Here is a 9,493-nt window from a genome sequence, read left to right as displayed (position 1 = left end):
AAGCCACAAAAAACAATGAAAACATGAGCATTTAAATGGTTCCTAATGGCATTTTTTATACTCATAGATTAGTGACTTCTTCAACCAATATAAGGGAAATTTCTTACTGAAGCACCTTTAGAGTTCTAAAATTTAGAGTTTGAAAGCCATAGACTGTAAAGAAAATCAGATATATTTAAACACTGACATATGAAGTGGATGTGTTGTTCAAATACCTACACATCAAACTCAGAAAGGAATGGAGTTCTTCAAGGAAATGAGACTCTAATTCAACAAGATCAGTGTATGTGCATGTGTATATGTATGGGTATGAGTATATATGTATGTTCTTGCATATGCAGATATATATACATATATATAATTTACTATACACATACACACATATATATGTATATATATATTATATTTGTGTATAAAATGCATAATTATTGTCTACATATTTTCTGTAATTTTATCCTGCAAAACCATTCCATATACATCATGGCCTGCCATTTAGGTTGTTCGTTTGTTTGTTTTTAGAATTTTGAGTGTTTGAACATGTATTCTTTGTCTCTACTTCTTTTTCTTCTGCTTTGAATAGGGTTGGTTACATTCTATATGTTTGATTTGTCCTATTTTGATTACTTATTTTTGTATTATTTTTATATTTTATTATTTTGCCTTAGAAGACTATTTGATTTTAAATAAAATAAAAAAGTACATGGATTCAGATGGGTTGAAGGTGGAGAGGATCTAAGAGGTGTAGATGGAGTTGAAACCACAATTGTAATGTATAACTTTTAATAAAAAAAGACTAGAAAATCATTACAAATATTTACACACCCTTTTTAACATTAAAATGTCTTAAGAGATTACTGAAGTAAAGCAATGTCATCCAGGTCTAACATGACCATGGTCACATGGAAAGAGGTTGCTATGATTATTTTTAGACTTCTTAGATTTGTTGTAGAAGAAAAAGTAAAACTAGCCTAACACAGTTGTAATTGCACCTAGCAAAATAATACACATGTTTTACTTCCTATTAAGAGGATAATAAAGACTCATAGCTGGAATTTCAACAATAGCTTCTTTGCCTCCCAGTTATACAGTGATAATGAGAGCTGTTATAATATATAAGATGGCAAAGGTTATATAAAAGCTTGGACACATAGTGAACTTTATAAAAAAATTTTTTTTACACATACTGTGATAGTGTTTTAGAAAACTAAATTCATCGAGTGTCATTCATTGTGGTAGAAATGAGAAGTGTCCCCCTGATAACCAGACATTTGAGGACTTAGTCTCTAATTAGGGTCACTATTATGGAATGTTTAGGTGGTACAGCCTAGCTGAAAATTTACATCACAGGGATCAAACTAGTTGTTTATTTATGTTTGCATTTAAGAAGGAGAGATTATGGCTTCCTCATTTATTCCTTTTATATCAACTGACTTATATAAGCATATATATAAACTTACACATATACATATGACATATATATGTATAGTATATACACATACATATACATACACATGGGGTGTGTGTGTATACTAGGATTTTACTGCTATAAACTGACACCTTGGCCAGGGCAACTCTTATAATGACAACTTTTATTTGGAGATGGCTTAGAGATTCAGGATTCAGTTCACTATATAATCAAGGCAGGAACATGGCAGCATCCAGGCAGGCATGATGTAGGAAGAGCTGACATTTCTAGATCTTGTCTTGAAGGTAAACAGGGGAAATCTGTCTTCCTTGAAGCTAGGATGAGGGTCTCAAACCCCACACCCACAGGACATACCTACTCCAAGCCACAACTTGTTCAACAAAGCCACATCTCCAATAACTACCACTTCCTGGAACAAACATATTCAAAAAAATCATAATGTGTGTGGTGTGTGTGTCTCCCAAATAAATCTTCCTTCTATGAATTTCCATTGATGATGGTGTTTCATCATAGCAACAGAAGCATAACTAATATACATATGTGTTTCAAAGTATCTAATTGCCCTTAATGTTGTAAAAAACCTCAATAAATTCATTATCTTACGAAAATAATAGAGCATAAGGATCTCAACCTTCATTTCTTGTGATTAAGTTAGATATTTTTGGAAAAATGAAAATACCCAAATCTTTATCTTCAGCATGAGATAATTTTCAAATCCTGAGTATCATTTTGCCAGTTCTCATTGACAGACCTTTGTATTCAGAGACAAAATAGTCTGTATAAAATTTTTGTGTAGCCACATTTCTCATATATTAAGTAAATAAAGTAATCTCATTGATGAGTTCTTAGTTAAAGATTCATTATGTCAAGTGTATTTTTGTATGTTTATTGAAAACTTCAAATAGAGTGTGTCAACCTATAAGTTACTATGACAAACATGTTTTCCTGGAACTTTCTATGATATTCATAACTCTTTTGTGTGAACGATGGCATTTTCTTCATTGTCGGGATAGACATAAAGGAAATCTTCTTAAATGTCTATATAAAGTTGTTTCTGAGACATTTGATGGATTCAGAACTATTTCTAGGTAACATACACCCAAATGATTGCCTATGGTGGTGCTCAATAAGACATTTCCAGAGAATTTCTCAAATGCTGAAGCTAAGTATAGTTTGTTTCCATAAGCTTCCGTATTACCTTAAATTGTTTGCATCAGCAATATTATTCCCATAGTGTAATTCTACTACAGAAACTGTCAACATCCAAGTTGTATTAAGGCATTACAACCTCAATATGAAATTTGCTTTAAATACATATTCATAATTCCATAAAAAATTTAACAAGACATTTCAGGTAAAATATTAGCCTTCACATAATTTTGAGATTGCATGTTAATTAAATATATTTTTCTCATTCCTTCTTGAAAATCATCTCATACATTCCTTCCAACACTCCTTAAATTTCATGGCCTGTTTTATTTTAAATCACATGCATTCATATATTTGCAATCTCCTAAAAGTAATTTCTTGATCTCATATAATATTACATGTATATATATTTCCAGGAATGATAACTTCTTTCCCCTGGGCAAGACAACATCTTGTGATATGTTCTTTGTCTGTTGCTTAGAGTTTCTTGTGTAAACTTTGGGGCTTCTCTGTGAAATTTCCTATGTACACTATTGCTTTTATGAATATTTTATGACTTATAATCAGTGAAGATTAGTAATATAGTGCATGATAAAGAATAGTTGTGTAGAAATTATGGAATTCCTGGGCCAGGCAGTGAGGTCAGCTCATAAACTGCTTTCATAACAATTATGAGGAACTGTTTTATATCTCCTGACATTGCATAAAATAAATATGTTTTCACATGTTTGTCATGGAATCACTGTGAAGAAAGAAAAGGCAAAGACACTAGTTTTCTTAGTACTCATGGAACAGTCATTCTATTCTAAAAAAAAAAGTCTAGGCAATAGATCAGAAAATTTAGGTTATCTTCTAATCTCTCTCTCTCTGTGATGCGCGTGTAATCGTCTCGCCAGCAAAAACGCACGTGGACACACATCAGGATCCTTCCGCAGGAACACGTTTATTCCAAAAACAAAATGGTGGAAGACGACAAGCCCGGAAAAGGCACGGTTTATATACCCTTAGAATGGCGTATTCACCTCTGATTGGCTGCTACTTGTAGCCCGCCAAAACACTCTGGGATGGGCTTTAACTTTGGCGTGCTTTTACCATGGCACATGCACAGTTTACTTGTTTACTAGGAAGAATCCCGGACGCCTGCGCAATGGCAGATTCTGCCAGCCCACGCGCGGCTTCCTACATCTCTCTCTCTCTCTCTCTCTCTCTCTCTCTCTCTCTCACACACACACACACACACACACACACACACACAGATGCATAATAGGTGTTAACAACTTTAAACCAAAGGTTTACCACAGCAAAGATTTGACAGCAATATAATTATCTACATGAAAGTTAAACACATAATAAGGGACTCTCTTCTAAATATTTTCTCATCTTTATCCTACAATGCCTATTAATCAATGGCTAAATTCATAGTTTATCTGTTCCCATTTAAAAATTCACCAGGATTAATATAGTAAAAATTGTCTTCTTGCCACAAGCAATCTATAGATTCATTGCAATCCCCACAACATTCCAACTCATTTCTTCACAGAGATAGAAAGAGCAATTCTCAAATTCATTTGAAATAACAAAAATGCAGGATTGCAAAAAACATTTTCAACAATAAAAGAACATCTAGGAGAATCACAATCCTTGACATCTAGCTCTACTACAGAGCAATAATGATAAAAACCACATGGTATTGGTCAGAGGCAGACAGATCAATTTAACAGAATTGAAGACTCAGATTTAAACTCATACACCTATGGTCACTCAATCTTTGTCAAAGAAGTCAAAACCACCTGTGGACAAAAGACAGCATATTCAACAAATGATGCTGGCTCAAGTGGCAGTCAACATGTAGAAGAGAGCAAATTGATACTTTCTCATCTCCTATACAAAGCTCCAAATTGATCAAGGACCTCTATATAATATAATATACATTGAAACTAATAGAAGAGAAACTGGGTAACAACTTTGAACACATTAGCACAGGGGAAAATTGTCTGACAGCACATCAATGGCCCAGGCTCGAAGATCAACTGTAGACAAATGGGATCTCATGAAACTGAAAATCTTCTGTTAGGCAAAAGAAACGGTAATCAGGACAAAATGACAATATACAGATTGGGAAAAATTCTTTATCAACCCTAAATCGGGTAGAGGGTTAATATCCATAATATAGAAAGAACTCAACAAATTTGACTCCAAAGAACCAAATAGCACTATTAAAAATGCGGTACAGTGCTAAATAGAATACTCAGCTGAGAATCTCACATTGCTGGGGCACACTTCAAGAAATGTTCAACATCCTTATACATAAGGGAAATACAAATCAAAACAACCCTGATATTCCACCTTACACCAGTCAAAATGGCTAAGACCAAAAGCTCAGGTGGCAGAGGAAGATGATGAGGATGTGGAGAAAGAGGAAAACTCCTAAATTCTTGGTGGGATTGCAAGCTGGTACAACTACTCTTGAAATCAGTCTGGTGGTTCATTAGAAAATTGGATATAGTACTCTAAGGACGTAGCTATAGCACACCTGTGCATATACCCACTAGATGTTTCAACATTTATCAAGGACATATACCCCACTATGTCAATAGAAGCCTTATTTATAATACCCAAAAGCTACAAAGAGCCTAGATGTTCTTGAGCAGAGGAATGGACACAGAAAATGTGGTATATTTACACAATGGAATAATACACAGCTATTAAAAACAAGGACTTCATGAACTTTTTAGGAAAATGAATGGAACTACAAAATATTATCCTGAGTGAGGTAACCCAGTTACAAAAGAACACACATAGTATACACTCACAAATAAATGGATATTAGTCAAAAAGCTCGTAATAACCAAGATATAATTTACAGACCATAAGCTCAAGAAGAAGGAAGACCAAAATGTGGATGCTTCAGTCCTATTTAGAAATGGATCAAAATAACCACAGGAAGTATGGGGACTGAGGGAATTTGGAAGGAGATAGGAGTAGGAGGGAAAAAGGGGGTGCAGCAACATGTGTGGGAGGAGACTAAGAAGATATACAGAGGGTCAGGAATTTGAACAGAGGTGTGTAGCAATGGGGATAGGGAACTGGGGGTAGCCATCAACAAATCCGAGGTGCCAGGACAGCAAGAGTTTCCCTGGACCCAATGGGGATGACATTAGATGAAGTACCCAGCAAAGGGTAATGAGAACCTGGAGAAACTATATGCAGAGGTTATTCATACCCCTCAATTGAGGGATGGGGCCACCCACCCATCTCAAAAATATTAATCTAGTATTGTTTCTATCTAAAGGAAATACAGGGACAAATAGTAAAGCAGAAACTGAAGGAAAGGCCATTAAGAAACTGCCCCACCTGGAGATCCTTCCATATGCAAACACCAAATCCAGACACTACTGCTGATTCCAAGAAGTGCTTGCTGTCAGGAGCACACTATAGCTATCTCCTGACAGGCTCTCCCAGAGCCTGACCAATTCAGATGTGGATGCTCACAGCCAACTATCAGTTTGAGCATGGAGACCCCAATGGAGGAGTTAGCAGAAAGACTGATGGAGCTGAAGAGATTTGCAAACCCATAGGGGGAATAACAGTATCAACTAAACACATCCTCCAGAGCTACCAGGAACTAACTGCCTATGTCTCCAGCTACATATGTAGCAGAGGATGGCCTTATCTGGTGTCAATGAGAGTGCAGACTCTTGTTCCTGTGAAGGCTAAATATCCTAGCATAGGGGAATGCTATGGCACTGAGGAAGGAGTGTGTGGGTGGGTGGGTGGGTGGGTGGTGGGTGGGTGGGTGGGAGAACACCTTCATAGATGCAAAGGGCATGGGGATAGGATAGGGGTTTTGCAGAGGGAAAACCAAGAAGGGGGATACATTTTGAAATATAAATAAATAAAATAACCAATTAAAAATAAAAAATTAAAAATCTGCTTTGTTTTTAATGATGATAATAAATCAATGATATAAATAGGAGAAAAAGAACACAGGATTCTGTAATGCTGTAATATGAGGATCATTTGCAGCTTCTAAACCTCGAGCCTTTGTTTTCCAGTTCTCTTTGACAAAGATTTGTCCTTAGAGCCACATAATTGTGACCTTATTAATCACATCAATTGATCTTTGATGTGTTGCCACAAACATACTAAGATTCTATTGTGCTTATAAGTTTTCTAACATTAAACTGAAAACTCAAATGGAGATTACAATCTATTAATTATTTTTATTTATAGTCCTCCTTAGCTGTCACCCCTCCATGACTTTCCTTCATTGGTTATATGGGATGTGAAGTAAACCTTGGTTTCTGATTATGAAAATTCATAATGGAGTTACAGGCATTAAAAAGATTTGAAAAATGTGAATATCTCCAGGCTGATATACTACTCCGCTCAGTCTGTCATCGACAATATGATGTTGGCCACTACATTTTGGAATTTACTTTTTCTTATCTGTAAATATATTCAATGTTTGAGACATAATTTATATGTCATCCTCAAAATTTTCTCTAGTTAAGAATACTGTTCATGCCATGTTTGATGAGTGGATAATAGATTCAATATTCAATATTTGTTTCTGTGTATTAGACACATAGCCCTGTCTGCCTAGAATTAACTGTGTAGACTGGGCTGTTTTAAAACTCACCAAGGTCTGTCTGTCTTTTCCACTTAAGTGCAGACATAAGAATCAACTAACATGATTTCAAACTTCAATATTCATTTTTGTATCACATATTTTTTTAGTGTGTCCTAGAGTTATAATATAGCACTATTACCAAATAAGTTATTGAACAGTATCACTTTGACTCTCAGCTGCACCACATCAAAATTTAATATTTAAACAGATGAGGTAGCATATGTGTTAAATTGTTATTAAGTTGAGGAGATAGCTCAGTTGGCAAAATACTTATCGTGTAAATATGAAGAGCTCAATAACTCTACATAACCCATTTTATTAATCATTTTATTTATTTATATTGCAATTGATATAGCCTTCCCAGTTACCCCTCAACAACTCCCTGCAAACCTCATCCCGCCACTATCCCCTCCACTTTGCCTCTATGTGGGTACTCCTCCACCCACTTACCCACCTCTGCCTCACCTCTCTAGCATCTCCCATCGGTGGGGCATCAAACCTCCACAGGATCAAGGGCCTCCCCTCTTGTTGATGTCAGATAAAGTCATCCTCTGCTATATATGCATCTGGAGCCATGGATTCCCCCATGTATACTCGTTGACTGGTGGTTTAGTCTCTGTAAACTCTGAGTGGTCCAGTTAGTTAATATTGTTCTTCCTATCACTTTGGAATCCCCTTTATCTCCTTCAGTCCTTCCCTTAGTTCATTCATGTGGGTCCATGGTCTCCGTCCAATGATTGGCTGTGAGAATCTGCATCTATGTAGGTCAGTTGCTGGTAGAACCTCTCAGAGAACAGTCACACCATTTCTTCTCAGTAAGCACTTCTCAGCATCAGCAATAATGTTGGGGTTTGGTGTCTGTAGATGAGATCAGTCCCTAGGTGGTGTGGTCTCTGGATTGTATTTCCTTGGGATGAAGAAAGGAGGGGAAAAGAAAGAAGGAAGGAAGGATCATGTACATAAACCATATTTTTTTTAAAATGCTGTTTGTTCAGGCATATAGTCATCCAATGTTTTTATCCAGACTCAAGAGCATTTGTGAAATTCCATGTTCAGCAGACTAGAATCTAGAGATCACTCTAATCTAGTTAGAGTCTTTTTTTCAAAATGATGCTAATGAAAATTAAAACAATGTTTTTTAAAAGTGTCCAAATAAACACTTCACATTCCCACTTTCTAAATACACACACACACACACACACACACACACACACAGAGAGAGAGAGAGAGAGAGAGAGAGAGAGAGAGAGAGATAAAGAGAGAGAGAGAGAGGAGACTGAGAGACAGAGACAAACTCTGTCACAGAAGACTCACACAGAAAAGCAGACATACACAGAGACACAAAACAGATGTATACACACACACACACACACACAATCGGAGTATACCTAAACATAGAGTGTACTTGTTCACAAGCATTCACATGTAAACATACATACAAATGTATTAAATTATTACTAATTCTGGTCTTAGGACTAATAGTTACTCATCTACAAACAATAAGTAACATATCAATTTAGGCAAATATTAAACTACAAAATATTCATAGATTCTAAATACTGAAAATCAGTATATTAAAAAAGTTAAATAAAAAGATACATTTAGATATACTTTCTTGGTTACAACAATGCTTACCAGTCACAGAGATCATGTTTCCAACAATATTAGCAATGAAAACTAGAAAACCAATTTTGCTGTTGAAGTAACAACAGAATTTATTAAACTGAGCAGAAGATATATTCATCCTAGAAGAATCCAAGTTTTACCATTATGTTACCTTCCCCTAATAATCCTTCTCCAAGTTCAAGGGAGAAAGTGTACCTATGTGTCATCTACACCATTGACTTTTAAGATACCCAATACTTACACCTAGTCCTAGGTGTAGCACTACATAGAAACTTGTTTTATTTCATACATAGGTCCAGATATTGGTGTCTTTCACCTTTTGGGGATGACTTGATTGGTACAGTATCAGTGTAAACTTTATTATTCACATGAAGTCATTATAATAGATTCTGTAATTGCCATGCTCAAACCTTAGTCAAGATCAATGTAAATGATGTAGAAGTAGAAATATGTGTGCTAATTATTCTAATCTTTTGTATATTTCTCTATTCCATAATCTTCTTTCCAGACAGAATCACTTATCTGGGCTGCCATTCCTTGATTTTAATGTTTCCTAGAAAAAAATTACAAAAAATATTTGAATTTCTCACTCTCTGTGTCTGTGTCTGTCTGTCTCTCTCTCTCTCTCTCTCTCTCTCTCTCTCTCTCTCTCTCTCTCT

Source organism: Grammomys surdaster, unplaced genomic scaffold (assembly GCF_004785775.1).
Source record: "Grammomys surdaster isolate TR1022 unplaced genomic scaffold, NIH_TR_1.0 125276, whole genome shotgun sequence".
Taxonomy (NCBI): Eukaryota; Metazoa; Chordata; class Mammalia; order Rodentia; family Muridae; genus Grammomys; species Grammomys surdaster.
This window is presented reverse-complemented; position numbering follows the sequence as displayed.